Genomic DNA, 26,335 nt, shown 5'->3' on the forward strand with positions numbered 1-26,335 from the left:
TAGTTTCCTCTGTTTGCTCTGATTGTAGAGCGACAGTTCTAAAGAAAATAATGTAAAGACCGTTAAAATCAATAGAACGAAGGAAAGAAGATTAAAAAGAAAGAAGGGATTTTAATCAAAAAAATATGACAATTCAACGATAGATATAAAATATCTTTTATCACTAATGTTCTATCACAAGCTATTAAACGAACTGTAGCGTGCAACAGATGTTCTTAAATATCTAGTAAGTTCATTGAGATGGAAAAATCGGAGTTGACCCGTGTCGAATCGACTAAACGATAGATTCAATGATGCGAGTTCATTTCTGTGCTGCTAGGGATATTGATTTGTTCGAAATGGTTTTCGAGGAACTTGCTACGCTTTTACTAAATCGATCGCTTGCATCTTTTACACTAATAGGTGTTGCAGCTTTCATGTCTTTCCAAGAAACGTGTATAGTAGAAATAAAACTATATTTTTCTTCCTTTTTACAACATTCTACAACCGAGACAACTGTAATTGTAATTTTCCAGTCGAACGAGTTTTTTTCTTTACGTTACGAAGAAAGAAGGAAATGCTTATGTGTTCTTAGAAAGCCACGAATAATTGCGTCTATTTATACAGAGGGTAAAGTTTCATTCGTTTTGCGATACTTAAGGTTATCGGGCATTACGCGGGGATTACTACGAATTACACAGTCCTATACACAGGTGATAAAACTAGAGCGACGCGAAAGAAATGGTTAACGAAGAAAAAGGGATGGAGAAGAAAGGTAAACAGATTCAGTCACAACAAATCAAAAGCAACGGCATTTTCCTCGTTGCTGTTTTAAAGATATACGAATGTCGGTAGTAAAACTTTTAATAACGTTTATTAATTATCAGTATACATAAGAAGATAATAGAATTGTGTAGAAATATTGTTTCAGAAATTTCTGTTCAATTCTATCGACTATTATTGTCATAAATAATTTTGTAAAATAATTGGAAGTATCGGGAGCATGTAAAAGGAGCTGTCCTTGAAGTTAATTGAATAAAGAAACCACCTAATTATCGTTTTTCACCGTTTCAAAGGGTTTAATATGTGACAAGTTTACCGGTAAGTGGTATATTATTCACTTAACCGCGGACAGCGGTTCTTTGAGGATGGGTCAGCGATTTAAGAGAAAATTGCCAATTACTTTACTCCCTGTAAGTACTCGAGGCTGATACATTCTGGGCATCGAGGCGTTACTTACACCGATACTTTTAGAGACAAAGCAAGTAAGAAGGTGCAGGCTGGACAAGCAGTTAAGGAATTACACGAGAAAAATAAACTTGATGTCGTTGAGCTCGAAATAAAATTACTAATTTGAAAAATTGAACTGAAGTCCGATTAATCAAGATACGTCACTTAACATTAAGAGAAAGAAATATTACAAAGCTCGATCGACGAAACGTATAAAGTTCCTCTATTCATTCTGGTTATTTCTGTAAAAGAGAAGAATTTGCCTCCTCCTGTTATTCTTTTTAAATACTATTTTATCGTTGGTAAACATGTTGCCGACAAACGCTTTTTCAGGTATTGACAGACACTTATCGAATTAATCGGTATAGTAGGAAGAAAATTGCTGATAATGAAGAGGAGAAGGACGATAATCGAATTTGTGCAACGATCGACCGAACGAAAAGTATTTCGGTCAATAAACGGTCCATTAGTTGCTGGTTAAATACACGATTTCTGCTCTTAAAAGAGAGAAAACGAAGGACGTTGACCATGAAATGCCGACGAAAGGATCGACTTCAGAGAAAATTGCCAATTACTTTGATTGCTTTGCTGTGTCGGTAGTTTTGTTTGGCAATGCTCTAGGTAATTCTGTGTCTTCGTACATTAATGTAAAATGCTGAGAAACATCCTACAAGACTTTCAGCTTAAACAGAAGGAAATTTCAAGCTAACGAATGGGCTCTTCGAGATTCACTGAATATTAAATGTGCAATTGATTAGTTCGATAAATCATTGGCTTATTTCCATAATGCCAAGAAGCAAAATGAAAGTAATATTAATATTCTAGTGTCAATTAGCTGGTATAAAAGTAATTTTGCAGATAGAATAAAATTAGTTTAATTGGCAGGTTTGCGTTTAAATATCGTTCTTAATTAATTTGTAAAAATATTAGTAATATAAAAATAAAAATTATAATCATTCAATCGCACAATATTCAACGAAATATGAAAGATATTCTTCTTTAAATATTATTTCCAACTTACTTCCGCGCAAGTTTTTTCCAACAGTTCATTATTTCTACAGAGTGTAGAAAGAAATATCGACTAGATTCAAAGAGCGCGCGTGAAAAAAGAAACGTCAGAAACTAGGAAACGATCGCGAATTCATGACCTAGAATGTCTGAATATTATTCTCTGGTCGAAAGCGTAACTACGACAGTTCTGGCCGTACAGCGATTGGACACGAATAGCAAATCGATTGACGATTACTGAAGCGCATAATTCGAAATACAGGGTTTACCAAAAGATCCGAACTTTATTCGACTATTACTTGATAAATTCAGGCGAAAATGTTGCGAAGGAAACTGCATCGGTTATGAACGAAAGGAAAAAGCAAAAAATATATATCTTTACAGAGCATCGTACAGAGTACTGAATTCACGTTTAAATAAATATTCAACTTACATTACATTTACATTTTTATATAACGATTTTATATTCCTGTTTTTAGTAAAAACATCTACGTATTTCGTACAATTTATGAAACCCGAAAATGTAAAATAAAATGGAATAAAATATATCTATCTATCTATTGTTTGCCATATTTTAATTATGTTTTCATCATTAAAGCGTGGGAGAAACACTGCGGGATTTAACTGAAAAAAATGATGTTTCGATGAAGTTTGAAATGATAATCTTTTTAGTTTTAGCCATTCTAGTATATAATTGCTTTCCGAATATTTCACATTTATTTTGTTTACTGCTGTTTCGATTCCTTCGTAATTATTTCGTAATTTTTCGAATGAATTTGTATCTATCTATTGATGAAATTGCACGATTTAATTAGAAAAACAAAATTTGAAAGATACGAATGCAAAAATCATTAAACAATTAAAAAATATGAACTGTTAATAGCCTGTCGGCGCCGGGGAAATATTCATATGTCTTAACGTTAGATTGAAAATTGGGAACAGATGCATTCAAAGCGCCACGAGAGGGAAAAAGATAAAAAAGAGGGAAAGAGGGAGGAAACTGTCGATGTGCAGAACGGTTAGCGTGTATCGAAAAATGACGGTGTAATTATGGGGCCGATTGTTCCCGGCGAATTCTTTGTTATTCAAACTTTCGGTCTTTACTTTGTACAGTTTTTTAGATGAAAAAATATGGCCTGTCCGCGATTTTTCATCATAGCTGTTTGAACGTGAAAACGAAGCAGGAGGAGAACATGGTGTATTTAATGGCACAAATTTTGTTGCACTCTCTTTATGCGCTTGCTTTTTGCATATGGTATGAGTATCTTTCTTTTTTATATCTTTTTTATATGAGACCGTGAATAAAGGATATTGTAATCTACATGACACGATTGTATCTTCTGTAGTTTCAAAATATTAAAAATCATTTTTTAACAGTCTTTTTCGATAATAATACAATATTGTTGAAGAGCCTTTTCAAGGAATAAAGGAATTAAATTTTTCAGTGATAAAATTAATAACTGTACGACCGATAATTAATAATCGAACATATTACTCGCGCCAATGAAAGCTTTGTCGGTTATAAAAATTACAAACGTTCACGTATTAGGGTTATGTTACGCAGCTACGCAAATTCACATGCGGACTCGTATTATTTGTCGAAATGGTCATTTATATGGTCAATTTAAATTCATTGGTTTTATATATTCATTTAGATTCAGGCGATCAACATCTGTTGCCAACTCGAGGTCGTCTGTTCAATTTACGTTAGTTTAATTAACGAACGAACCTGAGTACTTTTAGTTTGCTTTAAACAACATGTAAACGGTTTTAAATTTCACTAGAATTGTTTAATTAATCCCATACGCTGGAAAATGCGTGAAAATTTACGAGGACTTTCCTAAAATTTCACCGCGTTTACCTAACGTTTATCGTTGCTCGACGACTTCGGTTATGTGGCAGCGCGTTATTTTTTCGCCCCATTTTCAAACAGACTTTTCCCTCCGTCCTCTTGATAATTTCAGTTAACTGCATCAATTTAAAAATACCAAACGACCACTTGGTCGACTGATGAAACGGTTTTATACTGAAATCTCATGCAGGATTTTAGCGTAACTACTGATACCATATTAACGACCCTATATTGGCTCTTTGACGTGATACTAAACGATCGGTAGGATGAAAATACGATGAAGTAGACGCATGTCATCCATAATATAAGTTAACAGCAGTTCGTGACCTACTAATTTCAACGAATGAAATTAAATGAGGACTACGTGGGTAAGAAAATGAGGTTCGTATCAGTCGGAGCAAGGGGAAAAAAGGTGAAAACAAACAAATGTTAACGCTTAAAATTCCTCGCTCGGAACAAAAATGAATGTTGACACTGGAATTTTTGTTTTCAAGCGGTTTACGAAAATATTCCCTACATCAATCATAATTATTTATAGACGCTATACGAAATAGAAGAAGAGTTATTTATGCGTGCAATTTTACCAACTGTGTAATAAAAATATTAGCACAATATGTACATAAAATATTTCTTAAATATATCGTATCACATAAATTTCAATTCAATAAAATTTTATAATAATGCAAATGCTGTTGCAATGAATATTTTGGTGTGATAGGTATTGTAGTTAACGTTACAACATGGTAATAAGCTATCGACAATTGCCAGGGCTATTACTTATAATAGTCCAATATCAGTAGCTGATGCTGAAGTATCCAAGATCAGGATAACCGATATTATCGACACATACACTGTTTAGGCCGAACAAGACGTGACAGGAAATTTAATAGCGATTAAGTGCTCTCTAAATTCGTTAATGCATGCTGAAGTAGCGAGTTAATTAAATCTGGTCTGAAATCTCATTTCCTTGCAATATTTTAAATCGCTCTATCTTTAATATTTAACACTGCCATCTATCTTTCTGAAGAATATTCATTATTTATTTGCAGAAAGAATATTTTAGTTTGCAATATAGATTGTCCTTCTTCCGAATTAAAATCTAGTAAAGTTCAGATCATTTTTTTAACACCCTTTATTTACCATTTATATAGAAGCTTTTATAAAATTCTAAATCTCATTTGTTCGATAACTGATAATATTACGTATTATAAGCGTTTAGAAAAGAAAAACAATACGATAATTATCGATGAGTTTTGTACGTAGCATTTGGGTCGTTCGCGGCGAGTGTGCGTTGAACCAGACACATACAAACACGCGCACGCATACATTTTCGACAATTGAATCTCTTAATCAAATCGTGCAACAAATTACGATTCGACTCAATTGCACTCGACGAGCACTTCTTCTGCTTTTGACCGGAACGAAAGCTCGTGTGGAACTGATTGTGAATAAACATAAAGTAATTCCACAGCCTCGACCTTGATGTTTCTAATTTCATACTGAATATCGTTCTCACTTACTCTCCTTTTCACAATCGTTCATATTTAAACTATATTCAAATTAGAAAGTTTTATGGCAATGTCTTTCTGCTCTGTATTTTTTAATGTGAAAAAGAATCCATCCCCTTTATTCATCATCACAGTTAACAGCCACTTCGTTTATCATTAGCCAAAATCTCTCGTGTCAATTTATGACGCGACTGAATTTAGATTGGATTAATGGACAACACACTGAACTCTAAACTTGCTCCTCTATAAAAAAAATGAGAAGTATGAATTATATTCCCCGTTGTGGTTTTGCAAACAGAAAACTACTACATGTACCTCTGTAAATGATATGTGTATTTCACGTACAATTTGTAATTGCTATTGAGTTACCTGGTTCATTGGAAAAATATGAGCAGTTCCAAAAAAAAAAAAAAAAAGATATTCCCAGGTTGTCTCGGGATATTTTCTATATGTAACATGGCAAATCTCGTTTAAAACGCGAGATCTCTTGCTCTCGGTTAAACCGTGTAAAGAGGACTTTTTGATTTCTCACGTAGGAAAGAGACGGCCACGGTTTCCTACACCCGAGCATTGACTCGTTATCGTAACATTATCGGTGAATGGTCAAAAGGGGTCGCGGAAAAGGACTCGAACGTGCAAAAGAAGCAAGTGGATGGAAAAAGGAAAACATCGACTCTCGGCGGTCATGGGGGTTTCAGGGAAAAAAAGAAGAGTGTGTCAGTGCAGTAGAAGGTGGAAATGGAATACGATGCGAGCGAATTTCTACGAATCTGGTTCTTCCTGGAAACCATCGACTGGCCGACGCTGATTTTCAAAAATAATATGCGCGATTGTTACGTAATGAAGAGGTGCTAAGTTTTCGAAAAATCTTGCAGTCGAAATCGTGGGACGAGTTCGTCATCACGAAATATTTTCATTTTACTGACTGCGTGAAAACAATGGTTGTTGGAAATATATTTCGTGAATAAAAATTTGTAGACATTGTGTGGGGCATATAAAACAACTTTTAAGAGTTATTACAAAATGACGCAGAATTTAAAAAGAATTCTTTCTCGGGAAAATTACAGAAATTTCTTAAGTCAGGTAAAGAAACGTTGTATGAAATGATACGGCACGAAGTGCTAGAGAAACCGCAAAGAGCGAATGAATTTTTAGGTTCTATCGAAACGACTAACCTATTGCACTATTTCTAGCTGATACCTTTGACTCGTTATCGTGACGTTATCGTTGAGTGCACGAAAAAGACTACGATGGAACGATACAGCGGAAGCGAAGAAGGTAAATGGTATTTTCGTAAAAAGAAACAGAGACGCGGAAGAATACTGAATAGAGGAAAAACGCGAAAGAAATCTAAACGTGGAATTCGCAGAAGCTTGCTTCCGTGCTTAAAACGCTTCTTTACAGTGCGTTTATAAATTTAAAATATACAATATTCAACAGTAATTCACAATTTTAACAGAATTCACTGACCATTTCAATTTATCTCTTTGCTATGTAAATCAAATAATTTTGGTAAATATACCAATTCTAAATAAAATTGCGAAACTACTAGTATCGTTTGACAGAAATTATCACATTTTCCTTCTTATTACTGTTATCGTACAACATGAAGATACTATGGAAAAATTTTAGTTACATCAGGAAATAGTTGGCTATTTTATTGAGATTTAGGAACATCGGAAATTAATAGTCTTATGATGTTATTCCAGGGAAATAAGGATAGAATGAGCGTCTATCGAAAAAATATGTCTAGAAATAATCGAAATAATTCATACTTAATGCCCCGCAACAATGCACCTTAACCTCATTTAAGATTCTATTATCGTGTGTAAAATATCCACGCTTGAAAATACTTTAAACTTTTATTTCCGTAGAGTGTAATTCCCTTCCTTGGGGAACTGGTATCTGACTTTCTCCGGAAAACTCGTCTCATTATCTTAATATTACTACGAAATGAACAAAGGAGTTGCAGGGAAAAGTAACGCAGAGCTCAGAAAGTGTAGGATAAAACGAAGAAAAAGAAACAAGGAAAGATGAAACAGAAAAAAGACAGTGTAATTCAAGTAACAACAAAGAAACTGTGTTCTTCCTGTTCCAGCTCGAAGATGTTCTTTGGCCGGATTTGCATTATCTACACAAAAATAAAGAACTCGCTAACTTCGTGTTTCTAAATTCTTAAACTAGACAATCATATTGTTACAGGCTTTACGTCGAATTAGAATAAATTTTTTGATTTTCTAATGTAGAAGGGGCGATGATTGTACTGCAACTGGGCAGGCGGCGATCCTAAGTAAAAAAAGAAATCGGAAACATAGAATAAAATATTTTTGTATGAAGTTTCGTTTTTGAAGAAATTGAGTTTGAAAATTTGTCAACTATACTTTAACCTAAGTATCGAAAGACAGTGTATATATACTTTTACCTAAGTATCGATTAGCTATGAGTAAGTAATTTAACAGGAGGTTATTACATATGTGAAAATAGGTCAAAAGTATGAAATAAAATTTTTACGTTTGAGGCTGCATTTTCAAGGAAATAACGTTTCAACATGTTTAATTAGAAATTGGTATGATACAGGTCCACGATACATTATCAAATTTATTTTTCTCGAAAATGAAGCATCTTATGAAAAAATTTTATTCTATATTTCTGACTTATTTTCTAGTATTCTCACTATTTCTATACCTATTTCTACTATTTTCTACTAAATGTACGTCGATTATTTACTCTTGTTGAGTCTGGAATTAGCCAAGTTAATGTATGTTCTTCAAATCTTCAAAGTCGATTTTCTCGAAAACGGAGCCTCAGGCAAAGAAATGTATATTAATATATTTAACACAATTAATATAATTAATACCAAATCTTTTTCTTATTTTTCATGGGTATAATCACCCTGCACCGTTGTATAACTATGATGACTACGACATACTGTTGCATGTATACTACGATTATCGCCACACCCTGTATACTTTCTTTATATTTAATATTTTGTAAAATTCCGCTCATCCATTCAGTTAACGTCTTCTTTGAATCAATATCGTTCTCTCGTTTTGATATTTCACTGAATAGCTAAAACTCTCAGATTTCAAAATATGATACTCTAAAAGTCCTACTGCACCACGCGTTATCTTACTTTGAACAAAGATAGAAACTTTTCACGAGATTCCTACAAAATTTTCCATCGACAACCAACTTATTTCCGAAAGAAAACTTCTATATGAATAACCAACACATTCGAACGTTCCTTAAAAGGACTGGATTGGTTCCAGTGACACATAAAACGTACCCAGAGGTCCTTTAACGGAGGCAACACAAGGAATCCGGCGGAATGTTGAACATAGGAACGCACAGTGAGGGGCCAGAGAGCGGTGACTGAATCAGAATGCGTGAATCGTCGGAGTCTGTTTTCTGGCTGAGTTCAGCGTGAACGTGATTTTCGAGCACTCAAGCGAAGTGGAGAATGGTGTCCACAGCACGTGCCTCTAGGCTAATCCAGCCATCGTCATTCCCGACTGACTCCATTTCGCTGTACGTACTTCTGCATGGCTTGGTATAGGGATGAGGCTACGAAAAAGAACCACTCATCGGTCTGTTCGGTGGTTTAACCGAGAAGACAGATCCTGGGAAGGTCAACTTTTCCCCTGATCATCCTGACGCGATTACTTTGCACACTATCAGCTAGGTATTCCGTATCTATAGCTCGGAAAATTCGACTTCTACTCGCGTCTCGGTGATAATGCGAATTCCAGATTGACTACGGCTATGAAATATCGAGTAAGCAAGTGAAAACTAAGTAGACAACTGGTGAAATCTTGTTTTAACCTATTTAGAAAATTTAGGAAAGTTAGTGGATAATAAAACGTGGTAAAATTTCATTGACTTTGGATGACCGATGAATAGAAACAACGACGCCATATATTGTCTTTATGATCTTTAGGCGTTGGAATTTTTTCGCTCTGTTTAAAATCAACTCTTTTCAAAAGCTTTTTAATCAAACCAACCCTCGTGGAACTTTCAGTTACCTTGTTTATTATTAAAACGCCAAGGAGTTCCGAAAATTTTCAGCATTTTACAAGAATTAAAGCCAGAAAGTTTCACGGAGTAAGGAGATTCTTAAAGGTTCGGACAAATGAAAAGCCACTTTAAACTCGTTATATAGAGGTAATATGCTAGGAAGAATATAATCACACTATTAAATACACACAATGTAGTGTAATTTCAACATTTTTCAAAACTACACTTATCAACTTATCTATTTCAATAGCAGATAAAAGGTGATAAAATTCGATATCTGAATTCACTTTCTTCTGGAACGCCGAAAGAACTTAAATCATAAATAATTTCTGAAAGAAAATGTATTCTGGGTTGATCACTTTTTAAGAACCTTCATTCTCTCACGCACGTTCTATCCTAGTCTTCGAAATTACGTTATAAGGGTTCCCCTACATTGAACTCATTCCGCAGGCGTGACTTTCGAGATGAGTCGACTGGGTAGAGGAAGGAATTCTTTTCAAGATCGCCTCCAAGAATTTCAATAAAAGCTCCGTAAAGGTGATAGTTCACCATCCAATACATTTTGATATCAGAAAGTCAGATCGTTTGACCAAGTACTATTCCCTTTCTAATCCACAACTCCTGACTTGCTCCGAAAATTCAATCTTCTGAAAACCTGCCATTTTTCCTTTAAAAATTTTATTCGTCAAAAATGAATGATATTTATCATGGATAATTAACCACGAAAATAAAAGAGGAGCTTTGCTACATAAATAATGTATTCAGATCATTGGGCGTTTGAAAGATTTATATGAAACCATCAAAGTTTAATTCTTAACCGTCATGAATAATTTTAGTACCGATAATACTTATGAATTTGGAAAAACGAAACTAGTTCGTTGTTAACTACACGTGATTAAAATTTGTACAAAATTTCATATGCGCATATCAATTAAATAACAATTCGTTTAAGAGAGATACGAAATTCTCAGAGCACTATGGCTTTTATCGATTCGATTGAGCTACGCTCGACCTGTTATCACACGTTAGCGATTTATCATTGGCAAATCGTTGCATTGATTAACTCTGACGTCAGCACTGGAAACACGTATTTACAATGCATTGGCCGTGACCGACGTGCTTCTATAATTCTCTGGCAAGTTTTCACCTCCCTCGGTGCCCTGTATATGTACGTAGCCATCACAATTATTGCAGAGCCGGTCATCAATCTGGTGTTTCCATATCGGAAACCCGTGGGTACATTCCAAGCGAATTTAGAGGAACTAACGCGTGACAGCCAATATTGACAATCGCCAGCGAACAAACCAACTGTTTCCTGCAATTAAAATGAAACGCTGTTGTTATTCTAACGCTATCCCTTTTACGTTATTTAAGCTTCTCTTATTACACTTTGCTTCCTACAAACGAGAAACTCATACACTGCTTTCGATATTGGGTTGTTTGGAAAGTTCGTAGCGAAACTGAAGAGAGAAAGTCTCTTTATAATGTATCGGTTCTAGCTTCGTGATTGTTGTTTTGAAAATTTTACAACTCTTTCAGTGATAAATTCTTTCAATTAAATTTTTGCGGTCTCTCAACGTATTTTAGATGTTTTTGAAACAAATGATAATTAAACGATGCTATATCGAATGTTCTATTTTTATCGAATAAAATATCATCGTGTTCTAGATCGAGGCTATTTATAATAAATCAGTGAACGACGCGACGCTCGATCGTGCTATGATAATTAGAATGGCGGTCGTATCGATTTGAAGTCAGAATGTCGTGCATAATTGATCATTGAAAACGCTATGCATTCCGGGTAAAATAAATTGCGCCATTATCATGCGATCTCCAATTAAGGAAAGCTACTTTTAGCCAAATATATCACGTCGCGATAAGTCTTGCTTCTTTAGTCAATCTCCGGATTGTCTTGCATACATTTGCATTTAAAACGGTATTTCTTTCCTGTCGCAATTACCGGAAACAACGGCTGGCTCAATATGCAATCCTCGACGAATTGTTGGCCACAAACGATGGCTGAAGGATCACTACTGCTCTAAGAAAAACTTCTCGTCTCGATTGTAATAATAAATTGAAATTGCATTTTACAACTGGATTAATGCCAAAACAAGAGACAACTTTGTTTCCTGAAAAATTCAACAGGACGGCTGATAGAATTTATTGAAACACGTACAAAGTTACTGTTTACCAGGAGCAATTAAAATTCAAAATTGTGTAGCATTATCTAGTGATAAAATGGAGTGGAATAATTTAATAATTTCATTCGTTTCATATTTTCTTCTCGTAAAGCCCAGCGCACGAAAACTACTCAACGAAATTGGATTACACTCCTGCTCATTTTAGCCAATTTTAACGCAAACCTTGTACACAGTGTACTACCACTTATCGTGATTCTCTTCGTACGTCATGCTTAATTTTAGCCGAGGGAACTAGAGGGACCAGGGATCGTAATATTTTTGGACCTAGATACCAAATGCAATCGATATCTACGACTAATATACTTATCCATATAAGAAATCCAGGGTACTATCTATGTGCTGGATTATTTGATGATTTTGATTGTTTCCAGCAATTGATATGGTAGAATTAAAACAGTTATTCATTATGAATGTTTTCTTGTCCAATAACGATATATTGAATGTGACATAAGTTCAAATACAGCAATTCAAGAGGAAGATTCGGAATTAATCGAACGAGAAGATATCTTCCGATGCTTGCACATTTTTATATTCTACATTTTTATATTTATACACCAGAAGAATAATTCCTAAAATTCTAAGAAATTTTCTAGTGCTGATTATATAATCAAGCTTCTCCATTAAAGTCCGGAAGCAGCGAATTCTGTAATACTTCATTAGCAAAATTTTCGATAGGTTAATGGAGCTTAAAGTGGCTCGAGTCCTCACACATGAGATATTGAAATTTCATTCATACATACACAGGTAGACACTTGGTTGAACGAACTTGGTTGAGGGGAGAAGCAAGCAGTAGCCGGCACTTGAGTTGGCTATTATTTCGAGCTACGGCATTTCACAAAAAGGGACGTGTATCGATCAAAGAAGGCAGGGGCGCACGAATCGGCCAAGACCCTCAATAATCGCGTAATTGAATGCTAACGATGCTGAAATGTTGGTAGAACTCGCTCGACTGATCTGCAAATATACTCATCGGCGTTTCACCACGGCCGGGGAGACGTTGTTTGTGCTCGTGCGGCCTGTGTACCGGGACCACAGAGGGTGGAGAGAACCGAGCACTCGTAGCCAGACGAAGCTTATCGAATACACGACGAACGAACAATCTTCGTTGTATATCCGATGGACAGGGCATACTTGAAATTAACCCTAGTGAACGAAGTGCGGCCGCGAGCAATTACGGGCCAGCCATGTCTGATAGGCTAATGGAGAAACCGAGGGGGTGTGAAGTAACTCACAGGGAAGCCAGCAGTGAATTAACGTTGGGGAGAACTCGAAACCGAACTGCTTTTTTACCTCCAGTTCTGTCGATGCATTATGAAAATTAATCGATCGATGATGTCGGGCAACTTAGAGGCTTAATTTATTATTTCTCATTGTGAAGAGCGCAATATTTTGATATTTAATAGTACTAAAATAAAGTAAAGCAGCAGGGTAAAGTAAAGTAAATTACGCGTCTGTCTACGAATATATGAAGATTCATCATCTTGCAAATTGTATGATGTTAACTTAATAGTGTAACGCATATTGTAATGCAACAAATATTTTTCGTCATCGACGATACTTCATTCCATGCAGAATGAACATACAATTAAAGTTTATGCGAATGTGCAATTTGAAACAGGACGTTGGAGTGAATGTTCTGCTTTAATAACGCTAGCTTTACGTTTGAAAATGACACATTATAGAATAAAATTGTTTCAATCACATATTTACCCTCTTTACCTAACTTATATATTGCTTAAATATTTTGTAATAGCTGTAGGAAAATTATGCGTGGACTAATTAAAATTGGCTAAGTATCGCGATTTATTGACTCTTTCGTGACAACAGCTGCAAAATAATATTTAATGACGCAATTATCACCGGTATTAAACGAGATACGAAAGGGACATTAAATTTATCGGAATATTAACTCTACAGATGTCACTAATCAATGTTGTTTAACACATAGTGGGGGGTTCCGAGTTATGCAGCGGTTTGTGGTAAGCCAAACGTTATCGAGCAACGCATTCAGATACGAATAGCGTAGAAGGAACACGCGCGCGTAATCACCGACATTAACGCAGCATTCGGTAATACACGATACAGCTACGTCACTAATAATGCATGCGTTTCCTAATAAATTACGTATTTACGTTTTACAGCAGCCACAAATAATAAGCACCTAAATCAATAATGGAATTTGGTAATATAGAACATGGCAAACCCTTAATGAATTATATTCCGGACAACTTCAAGTGTTAAATATCTAAATTTCTAATAGACAAAGTAGTTGGTACGTTGTTAAACACGCTATAGCCTAAGACTAGTAAGATTAAAAGTTTAAAGCAGTATTATTATGGTAACATTTCAGAGGGATGAAAATGCAAAGATTCCTTCTTATTTCCTAGTTCTTATTTTCAATTCTCGACATGTCGTAACTACTTTTGTAATACCATTTTTAAGCAATTTCGAAACAGGAGATCAATGCAAATATTCTTGTAAGTAATATTTTTAAACAATTTAAATGCTATTAACTATTATTGTAAAAATAATATTTTAAAGCTATGTAAATGCTATTACTTATTATCGTAGAAATACCATTTTTGAAGTACTATTTTTAAGCAATTTCGTTAAAAAGGTCGATCATAGGCTCAAAGGGGACGAAAGAAATTAGAATGGTAGAAAGGTAGGTAGGGTTTAAAGCAATACTATCGCAACATCTTGGAGGGGTGAAAAAGCAAAGATCATTTCTCAAAGCGTTCCATTCACGTGGCGCGTAAACAACGCTATGTAACAGCTCTTGCTTCATCATCCCGAGTCTCGTTATTTATTCTAAAAAGAATGCAATACCACCCGGCGAGATATCAGTCGCGATAAAAGTTGCGGCCGCAAAACGATCTCCGTGACTGCCTTATCCGACGTCGTATGTAAATGCCGACGTGTTTTCTGCTGGATACACGTGCACGGGCCACACAAACGGCCGTATAGCAAAAGGAAAGTCGTGTTATCTCATGTAAATCTTCACGGTGCCACGATAAGCGTGAATTTCACCGCTTGCTTATTAATATTTATGTTCGGTGTTAAGGGCTGGAAGGCCTCTGTTAACTGTACAGGCAAATTCAAAAGTACAAGACCAACGAGAATTTATAGAAAAGCTCGTTTAGACGTTCGGTTCGCTCTACGAGAAAATTATTGCATCTAACAATAATTTTGTAGTAATATGGAACATGTAGGTATAAGGTTGCTAACAGCAGTTTCTCAGGAATATCGTTTAATTATTTACAGAGAACGAAATTCACAGTAACATTGCAACATTTATATCTTTTCTTGTTTTAGTTAAAATAAATATATACCAGTCATTTGAATATTAATAGTCACATGAACATTAATGTTTCTCAAAATAGCTCTTTTAATATTACTTTTAGAGCATAAGCTTTAAGCGGAGATGAATATTTTCTCACAAGAATTAAAAATGAAGGATATAGTACGAAAATACTGGCGATGCTAAATCTCGATGCTAGGCTTTAATTAATATCAAATAATCCAATGCAAGGATGTCAAATTTATAATCCTTGGAATAGCGAATAAAAACGTTCGTTATCGCGATGAAGTTGAAAATGTGAAAATATCATTAAACCACGGCATCCGGTATTTTTAACGTGTGCATCTGCTTATTATGTAAATAATAATAACAATACTATCCGTAGCTGTCGCAAATTGGTAACAAACGCGGTTTCCGCTTCAATTCGTGCTCAGAGGAAAGTGGACCAATTAGGCGAGTTTTGTCCCAGGAGAGAGAAACTAAGTTTCGAAATACCATTAGCTATATTAATGTGCTTCTCTGCCGTAGGTCATTTCAGGTCAGAAACGTTAAATGCCAACTCGAGTTCTATTCTTTTCTACTCACTAAAATCAGATATAACAACGGGATATCGGTCATTACGTGTAAGTCACCAACTATCTTCTGTTATCATAGTCTAGTTACTGTACTATATGCAACCAATAATTTCGTAATTATATCGTGGCATCACATAGTCCATAGAATTTACTTCGTAACAACATTAATTCCGAAATCGGACTTTCAATTAACTTCAGGCGTTTAGTTTGAAATCCTTCCAATGACATTGTTATTCCAGGAAACGTCAGTTGCAAGCGTAAATATACGCAATTTGTTTTTAGACATTTTTTTTGTAAAATATCTTTTCATTAAGATTGCTTTGGCGAACAGCATTTATGTGAAATTAATTTTCCGAATAATTAAATTTCATCGAACACGTTCGCGATAACGACAGGCTTACTTGTTTATGAGAAACATGTTTTAAATATCGCGCGTTAACACGGAGTTTCTTTATACAAGAATTTTTGCGTTAATATCATTTTATAGAAAAATAATATTTTATCGTACTATGCGTTATAAAAATGATTAAGAACGTGTTACTGTACCACGGTCTAAACAGAAATTATTATTAAATACACTAGAATATGTCGTTTTTAGATTCTTACAATCATGCTAAGGGCTGGACGTGTTCTTTACAAGCAAGTAAATTACGTGCTCTTTGTAACACGAAAAAGACAAAGATGTAGATTACCTTGGAACGTATCAGTTTTCTCCTAAACGAAGCAGAAACGAGCCAATGATAATCTAGAATCTAGAACGTTGTTCCCTTTCATGAGCACTAGCGGTACGTAGATTTCCATCAAAGCGGGAATTTGTCGATGAATATTATTAAAAGAATCAGATATGGAATTTCATTAAAACTTGTCAAGGGAAAATATATAGCCGAGGTGGCCAGTCCTCGTTATTCAAGCTTCTCACTTGTTGCGTTCAAAACCGCCTGCAATTTCCGAAAGTAACGTTGTTTACAGAATAGTTCCTGCTTAAAAAAAAAAAGAAAAAAAATACATAGCGTTGATATTTCGAAATAAATTTTCAAATAAAAAATACTCCGATATTTTCATTTGTTAAAAAAATTGCACGACTGTTTTCAAATTTCACAGATTACGGAATGATGAAAAAGTAAAAAAAATTATTTCTCTTCTCTATTAGAATGAGTAGCGACTTAAATGACTATTTGCTCAGAAGCGTTTTACATTTTTTAATTTCTATTAAAAAAAGCAAAAAAGCTGAACATATCACGAAAAAGCAATTATAACAAAGGATTAGCAAAAAGAATTAACTTTTTTTACACATTCACGTTCGAAGCGTACTGAAAATTTATAATCCCCATTTTTCCCCACAATGCACTGATCTATCAAGATAATTAAACTACCTAATTATTTTCGATATTTTTTAAATTTCCCTGCGTCTTTAATCCTCTTAAAAATCATATCCACAGAAATAACGCGATGACAGCGTTTCATGAGTATTATCAAAGGATCCTCCACAACCGATTTTATCAAACGTTGACGTTGAAAAATTTCGAACGAATCTCATTTCCCAATCATTAATTTCGAGTCAGTGGTACAAAACGAGATCATCGGATTCGATTTTGTGGTTACCGATCGACGAGTATCGCCACTCCACCATGAAATATCAGCCAGGTATTGGAATGATTGCAACAGACCTGTCGATTCTGCCGGAAGTAGTCTTCATTCGTCACTCAACCGGTGAATCGATGTTCCATGCACGCGAACCAGACGTCCGAGTTGTCCCCTGATCGTTTGTTCGACGAAATAGTTGAATGAACGTACCGTGGATTTATACTGGTCATGAAATTCGAAATGATAATTGCATATATATACTAATAACAATTCACATTATCAGATATGGCAGAATTAGATTCATTGAATCACCCTAGACGAAAAGACTTATAGTCATAATTAAATATTCATTACACAGAAGGATTATTCTAGTAAATGCATGAATATTCTAATAATTGCATAGTGTGTAAGTCTTGGTCTATCTTTAAGTTTCTAAGAGAATTCTGAGATATTTAAATTCATTTCAAAACAATAATAAAACGACCTCAGGTCGTCAATGTTGTTAATTGATATAATGTTAACTTCGTATTGACGATCCTTGAAATTTTAATTCTATAATCAATGGCATTATGTTGCTATGAAACATCAAATATGTATATGCAAATTTATTATAATCAAATACCCTTGGATTGGCGCACAGCCCACCGCAAAACAATTGACGTTCTGATTTTAATTGATACTCAATTAATAACTAATTTGGTATCAATATGACGTAAATGAATAATTAAGCTAATTTAATACTGTGATACAATAGCGAAAGAAGAAAGGGTCTGGCCAAAATAAAATCTATCAGATCAAAGCGCATTGAATTAATTGTATTATTGAAATATCTAAATCTGGATGCAATATGATTTCAGTGAAACGAAACATTATTTTTATTTTTTTTAAGTTTCACGAAACTGAATTTTTATTGTTTTCTAAATTAATTTCAAACGTTTTATAAATTCTCGAAAAGCAGCCTTTTGTGGCAGTTTCGACCCAAATTCTAATGCGATAAAGTTTGTAGTGGCATTCAACAACAAAACTTTCCAACGGTTTCGTCGGTACAAGTATCATCGAAGCGTAAGTGCCGACAAGCCTAATGAGCCATCGATATCGCTATGGTCCTTCCGCCGAATATTTGAAACAAGGCATACGTCGCAACGGTCGCAGACGCTTAACGAACGCGAGGGGCGACAAAAAGAAATGAATCGGATCAAGAAACCAGTTGAATTGTAACCGAGAAGTGAGAATCGTCAGTTGGAATCGAGAATTGTACGAAAAGAGTCGAAAGCGAGGATCGTAGTACACGTTCTATATCCAAAATCAATTTCCATCCAAATACAAACGAAATGACGTGTTATTTTGTACGATTTCACGAGACCAAACTGGTTCGTCGAAGATGCAACTTACAAAATTCCTTAAAAAAGTCATCAGGATCTCGTCGAAACTAAAATGTTCGCAAACGAGATATACACGGAGTGCCTTTCCTGTCCTCTCGAAACCGGTTCAAACTTGGCCGTCATCAAGCCTCCATTACGTTAACGAGACAGAGGCAATCGGAAACGAGTAAACAGCGCGTCTCCGCACTACATTTCCCTCCAATCTGATACTGACAAATTACTCCGAACTATCCAGGACAAACTTTCCCGCGACGTGACCGTATTACGTTCGTCGTCTCGAGTGAATCAAAATTCGTCGTTCGGCTAGAGAAAAATGCACGGACGAGGTGGGTCTATCGGCGGTGGTGCGACGCGAACCAACGCGATTTACCTTTCTCGCGTGATTCATCATCCGCGAATTAAAATTCCGGCGTCGTGCGAGTTTCTCTCGTCTCGGGACACTCGAAACGAGTGGCAAATTTTGAACGGCGCGGTAACCGAATGCTACGGAGGAGGACGAGGGCGAAGGCGAGGGCGAGGATGAGGGTGAGGGCGAGTCGACGTCGCTGGATGATGGTGCGTGCCGGTGACGTTAATTATGTTCCCCTGTTTGCAAGTATAATTTTTAAATGTCTCGCTGTTACTGTGGACACGCACGCGTATTAAAATATAGCTTAATATGCAAATTTATTTGGCCGTCCGCCGGACGACCATTTGCATCCTCGGTGGTGCCGCGCGACGAGAATAAAACGGACGATTACGATCGACCTGGAGCAGAGCTTCGATTCAACACGATTTACGAACGCAGGCTGCTGGAACGACGACGGTGACGACGACGGCGACAACGACGAAAACAGGGGAATTCGTGAGAGTTGGTGAAAACGGTGTGGATTGACGGCTACATTAAAGCGCGACAGCGGAAGAACGGGGAGAACATTGGGCGTCGACTGACGATATTAAGTGACGCCTTCGAGATATCGCGTTCGCCTCCCTGTTTGTACGTATATTTCCCCTTGTGCCGGGCTACTCTGACTTATTTATTCGTCTAACGGCACTACCGACCGGTTGGTTCCGTTGCCGTCACTTTTGTCACGCGTTGGGAATCTTGTTTCAGTCTCGTTCAATGACATTGTCGAAATTGATTTAAGGTTGCGTGGGCGAAGTAAAGAGACGCAAACAGAGGGCAGAGTGATTGGAGCTGTTTCTATCTGCGAGTTTTATCGTACTGTTGGAGAGGTGTTTGATGCTTCCTTGAATACGACATTTCCAGGTTGAAATAATAAATCGATGAATGTATATTCAATGTGTGGGACATTGTTTGATATATACATACATTTCCCACTTATCGCTTTAATTGAACTATCTTTAAACTACTCTTCGATCCTTTCTTTAAAGCCTTGTATAATGAAAACAACTTCTTAGAATTTAAAGATTGTGGAACGGATCGATGTTCTCGTTTCCTGTATATACCTCCTTCGAATACAATCTAATAACCACGAATTCGAATGAAAAACGATCGGTAAATTATGGAAGAGCTAGACGAACGTAATAAAATAAAGAACTGTCCCATTTCAAACTACGTCAAAGAAGATCTAAGAACCAGGTTCCTTTCAGGAAGGTTCATCGACATCTAGTAATCCCAGACGCAAGTGCTTGCACTGCGAATTTCACTATCGCGATCGTCCTCGGATATTCTTCATCCAACCATATTATTTCCTCGAATCAGTAAACGAATGCTCCCGCGGACAAAACAAAAAGAAGAAATGAAAAAGACGAAGAACGAAAGGACGTCGACGACTACGACGACGACGACGATGACGAAGAAGAAGAAGAAGGAGAAGAAGAAGACGAAGAAAAAGATGGAGGAAAAGAACTGGCAGAAGAAGAGAGCATCGGGCAAGAATCTTTCCTGGCAACGTACTTCACGAACAATTTCTTTCAACGCGAAACGCCAGCCAGCAGCAGCAGTACGCGCATTTACCTCGAAACTCTCGAAGTCTGGGCATTGTTCACCGTGGAAACTATTATAGTCACTTTTGCGGAGGCTCTTCGCGCTCGTCATTCGTTGCTGGATGACGGAAAATTACGTCGCCGAGGAGTCATCAAAAAAGTGGCGACCGTTCAACGACCACCAGAGGAAAAAAAGTCCCGCTCTGTCTCTCTCAATGGACGGCGAAACTGCCTTTCTGCCGGCGCGAATCTTCTGGAAGAGTAGAAAAAAAAAGAGGCGCGAGAAAAGAGGGTAAAATAGGGTGGAAGAAGGAGGGAGAGAGGAGGAAAAAAAAAGGAAGAAGGAAGAACGAGATTGTAAGCGGTGGAAAACGGAAGAAAAAGCCCGAGAATAGACTTCATTCGCGAAAAGGGCTATCGACGTTTTCCCACGACACTATCTGTTGCAGACATCTCACGGATAATGCATCAGCCGGCGCGAAATATGTTTTCCAGCTTTGTCTCCTTCTCTTCCCCTTTCGCTCTTTTTCTTCCTTTCTCTCTCACTCTTTCTCCCTTGTCACGGCCTCTTTTTACGTTCACGGAAACTGTCAGACCATCCGCGGTATCCCGCGGTGTACAACTATGCAGTTACCTGTGCCTTGACGTTTTCAGATTGGTCTCAACAGAACGTCTGCGGAGATGGAATTTTGGTTGAGTTACGAAGTTGTAAAGAGGGTGGTTTTCTTTTTTAGAGGAAGTTTGAAAACGTAATTCGATTGACCAACAGTGAACGTTCGTTTAAACCCTGATTTCTATTCCTTTTTCGTCAAAATGACGAAGATGATAATGTCCACAAAAAATTGTATTATTCGATTGCCTTTTTTTCATTTTGTTTGATAAATTAAGGGTACTCGTGTAACTTAGGATTTCGTCTAATTTGTCGAGCTAATATTACTAAAATTATATTAGCGCTTGTAGTTTATTAATTTGTCTGTTATACATAATTTTTTGATTATTTGCAGCAGTCTGCCGCTCCGGATGATTGCCAATTACCAGAAAAGGAATAGAAAGTTACCCCTGAGAAACTTGCTTCGAGAGGGAAGATTAAAACGAACTTGTTAAAAGTCTAGTTAAGTTTGTACGTGTCTAATTACTTATTCCTACATTAACAGTACGCTCTTCGTTTAAAATTCTCGACCAGTTCGTGAAATCATATTAATTCGGTTATCCTGTGTGCGAGTAAAAAATTTCTTTTCTCCTTTGACCGAAACCAGCCATTGTAATTTATATCAAGGAATGTACAACATGAAAATCAAAACAAGAAAGAAAGGCACGAAACAAATGCTATAGCATATTCCGTCTTCAATTTTTTAATCTGTACGTTCTAAATTATGTTACATAATATATGTAACATGGAAGTAGCGTAAGTAAGTAAATATGTGCATAGCATCAAGATCCTAACTATATTCTATCCGTAGCAACATTTTAGTGAACGTACACTGCTTAGAACGTCAAGGATTAAATACATAATTCATACTGAATATTATCCTGAAACGTATGTACATTGGAGATTTCCAAAATTAATTGATTAATTGCACACGAAAAGCAAGAAGCTTTAGAAAATCGTATAGTTTTAACTAACGATGTTTTTCGTTTACGTTTTGAGCCTTTCATCCCTCGTAAAATTTTCAGCCTTGCATATCATGATGGACACAATGGCTAGGACGGTGATTTTACTGTCTCGCGGCCAGCAGCTGTGTTAGCCAGACAACAACTTCGCCCTGCTCCAAGATGCCTCGACGGTAAATGACGTGACGTTATAAAGCCGACAATTCCGTGAAAACGTCTGACGGACAATGGGTACGTACGGCTGATGAAGAGGACAGCTGCTGCGTGTACAAGCAATTATTTTCATCGGTAGAAGGGCAGACGCGTGAACGAGATCGCCTCTGCGCCCGCCATTATTGTTTTTTCTAAGGGAAATTTATTCATTATCACCCCTTTTCTCTTTGCATGAAATTTGAATTTTAAATTGGACCAAAAAGATTGGAAATTAAATAATTATGCAACTCCTATTTTTTTGGTGAATTGTATTTTTACACGCACGAAATGTAATAATTTATATAAATATAATAATGTTATGCGATAGCGACAAATACTAGAGAAATAAATGAAAATAAAATATCAAAATGCATTAGGATTGTAGAAACACGAATTAGAAATAAAAGCTGATGCGGGTATGTAACGTAGCAAGAAACATTCGTTCGAAAATTTAATAGGACGCTCTATATGAGAAAAGGGACGGCCAGACTAGCAGATTTTTAAATTCTGACAGTATCCAAATATCATGTCCGCGAAATGAGCAACACTCAAACGGTAAGAGTACCAGTTCCAAAAATTTTCCCCATTGGAAACTTTACTGAAATTCAACAACATGGAACATGGATTTTTTAAAATAATTCAAAACCATTTTCAAGTGGATTTCAATTCAGATAGGATTTCGTTGAAACATTTTACTCGCGCTTAAACGTTTTCACACACCGAAAATAGCGAAAGCGACCAATGCCAATAATATTAAGCGCATTTTTTTACTCCTTAATGAAACTCACATTCGAAATTCGCATTTAAAACACGTAGTATTTATTAATAATATTTAGACAATAAACCATGTTAACGGGAAGAATATCATATTCCAAGATTGTATGCGATTTTACATAATATATGTATGAAATGTCTCGCTTTGTTTCTGAAATTATTGAAAAATCGATAGCACGCTACCATATGCACCACTCCATCGTCATTTCTTATGTATTGTAGAATATACGAATTTTAATATTGCACGATATGCTCCTGCAAATATCACGTTTTATAGCTAGGAAGGTTTGAATTTGTATTAATAATATGCTATATACCTACATATTCCCTATGGAACATTCGATGTGAAAAATAATTTTATAACTTGTAATATTATCTTTAATAAAAAAATTACACGTTAAAATCGCACGTAGTAGTCAATTTTTCTTAATAAGCAAACGTAATAACTCGCGAAGCATCTACTAGAAATATTTTTCGATGCAAGAATCGCGAATAAGAACTATTAGGTTGTCCGAAAAGTTTCTTTCGTTTCATAAGGTGATAATAGATGAACAACAATTTCTGTTTGATATTATTTTATTGAATTAGGTATGATCCATTCTGTTCTATTTCTATTATTATATTCGTGCATAATTCAATAAACCAATATAAAAGGAAAAACATTGTGCGTCTATTATTTCCTTATAAAACGAAAGAAACTTTTCGGACAACCTAATACAAAAAGAAAAGAAAAAAAAGAAGAAAGGAAATTTAAAATCGGAATTTACGTCAATTAAAGACACTACATAATAAATCTTACTGAATATTTTCAAACAAGCCAATACTGCGTTTGTCTATTGGCTTGAAAGAGTAGCGGACAACATGGGGGCGTATTTCAACCGAACCGTGCTATATTTTTCAAACGACGGGACGAAAATTTTTCGAAGCGACCGTTTCGGCCATCGTCGAAAAATGATCGTCGTTATTCCTTTCAATTTGCTGCGAAACTAAAAAATAGCGACAACGAGGTAGCAGTCAGACTCAGTAGTCGCACAATCCCGCATTTTGCCGCATGTTTCGGCAAATTTTAAATGTCACGCGAGAACCGCCGGAAAATTCATTCTCTACGCGAGAAATATTGCAACGAAAAACGGGTGGATCGTTAAATTTTAACAATCACGGTTTACTGCCGTTTTATATTAGCGACTATCGCGCAAGCTGAGGACAGAGACCGTGTTTCGTGCAACCAACCAAACACGCTCTATGTCCCTCCAAAGTTTAGGGTCTAAACAATCGGTGTCCCTCGGTCCACTTTGCTTGCGGACTTTAACCAGTTGCCAGAGTTGACTGGCTCGTTTTCTTCGGCCGGCAGATCGTGAAACCAGATGACGCGATACGAGATGTCACGGTTTCCCTACAGAAACCTGCGGAATTCTGCCTTCTCCAGGGACATTGTCCTTAAAGCAACGAACAACCTGTTTTATCAGCTCTCATTGGTGGAAAAGCGTTATCAAAGTAATATTTGCAGCTTCTTGGATTCCGAGAAAGTAATTCAATACCAGAGAATTATAGTGGCATATTAAAACGAACAATGAAGGCGATAATAAAATTTCCAACGATAAAGAATTTTTTGATTCTTCGTGTTAATTCGATCGTGCTATCTTTCACTTCAAATTAGTCCGCTCCATTAACCATAAATATATCTTTTTAATAAAATACTCCATCAGCGCCATTGATCAACGCTCTTACGTGACCCTCTCTCCAAAAAAGGTATAAAACTTTCAATCTCTAATCTTTTGTTCCTAAAAGGTGGTAAGTCATGTCATAGTTGCTGCTAAAATATTCACGCTAACATTTCTTTGTTACGTACACTTTTATATTTCACTTTACCGATATAGCTAAAATTCTAGTAAAAATTTAATAAACCGAAGTATATACCTTTCTATATCACTTCCTTTTCACTCACCGTTTGGATATCGAACACGTTTTATCGAGGAATCGAATAATAACAATGTACATACGTTATTTCCCTTCTAGGAAATACGACCGTGGTTCTCCCTATCATCCATTCTTCTCTGTCCTTTCCTCGAACTTCGTTTGAGAGAACCTCCCAAACGCTCGGCGAATTTTGCGAAAATCCATCTGTCGATATACAATCGAAATTCCGTCAGAAAACGCGATGGAGAAATAAACAAGTCTAGGAACAAAGCGATTCTAATACATCCAGCGTTTTTCCGGCAAAAAGCGTCAGTTTAATCAGTCTAAACGCTAAACAATCGCGAGTGCAGGCGGATTAGCCGGCGATTATCGTTGTTTCATTTCCGGGTGACGCGTTTCTCGTCGAGCTGAGAGGTTCTCGCAATTTCATGGTCACGTACGTCGCGTAAAACACTGTTTCAGCACGTCGTCAAACGAGAAGCATGACGCGAAGAGCAGGCCAGTTAGATCGAGTTTAGCATTTGTTTGGCGCTGTTCTTAAGGCGATCTCACGGTTCGAGCCAGCGACGGCGACAAGATCAAGCGGTCGCCCTTCGAATGAAATGCGACTTCTCCGTTTACGTGGAAGATTTATGCGCGACCCGCGACCAACTTCCTCGTCCGTGATGCGATCTGCAGGCTTAGGCTAGCTGCCAAGTCTCGCGCGACATTACAGATTTTTGGAACAGACCGAGGAAGAACGCCATTTTTCATCCGGCAGACCGACACAATCGACACTCTCTAACCCAATTTTCCACTAGAATCTACGAATTTCCTCCTGTGATAACTTCCTACTTATTATTCGCGTTTTCTTTGCACTCCTACGGTGTATTGTGCACTTTTAATGTGTATGTCTTTATTACTGACGTTCAAGCGAAATTTGATCTTCAAATTTGGATAAGAAGGACTTTAATGTGATTCTATCTTTTTTCTCCGTAATGATTATAATCGGTTCTTCTACTAGTTTTTGATAATGTTACTTGTCATTATCGAATAACAGCAACAGAAATAATCAAATTGGATCTTGTTACGTACCATATCAATACCGTGTATATTAGCTTACATTGTTTCGAAAACGGAATTCTAATACGCTATCATGGTAGTTCCATCGATGGATGGAATTAACTTGAATAAACAGCATGTTCGATAGAATATTCGATACCTTTAACGTTACAGCGATAATTTAAAATATTTCTTAGATTTACAGCATTCATCGGTAAACGTGTTAATAATATGTAG

The 26,335-nt window shown here is 36.4% G+C and overlaps 1 protein-coding gene across 3 annotated transcripts in view; it reads right to left on the reverse strand.

Moving 5' to 3' along the window:
* LOC132913452 (uncharacterized) overlaps positions 1 to 26,335 on the reverse strand; it is a 248,495-nt gene that overhangs the window by 29,351 nt on the left and 192,809 nt on the right. The gene's annotated exons all lie outside the window — the stretch shown is intronic.

The sequence above is a fragment of the Bombus pascuorum genome, chromosome 13 (genome assembly GCF_905332965.1).
Source record: "Bombus pascuorum chromosome 13, iyBomPasc1.1, whole genome shotgun sequence".
Taxonomy (NCBI): Eukaryota; Metazoa; Arthropoda; class Insecta; order Hymenoptera; family Apidae; genus Bombus; species Bombus pascuorum.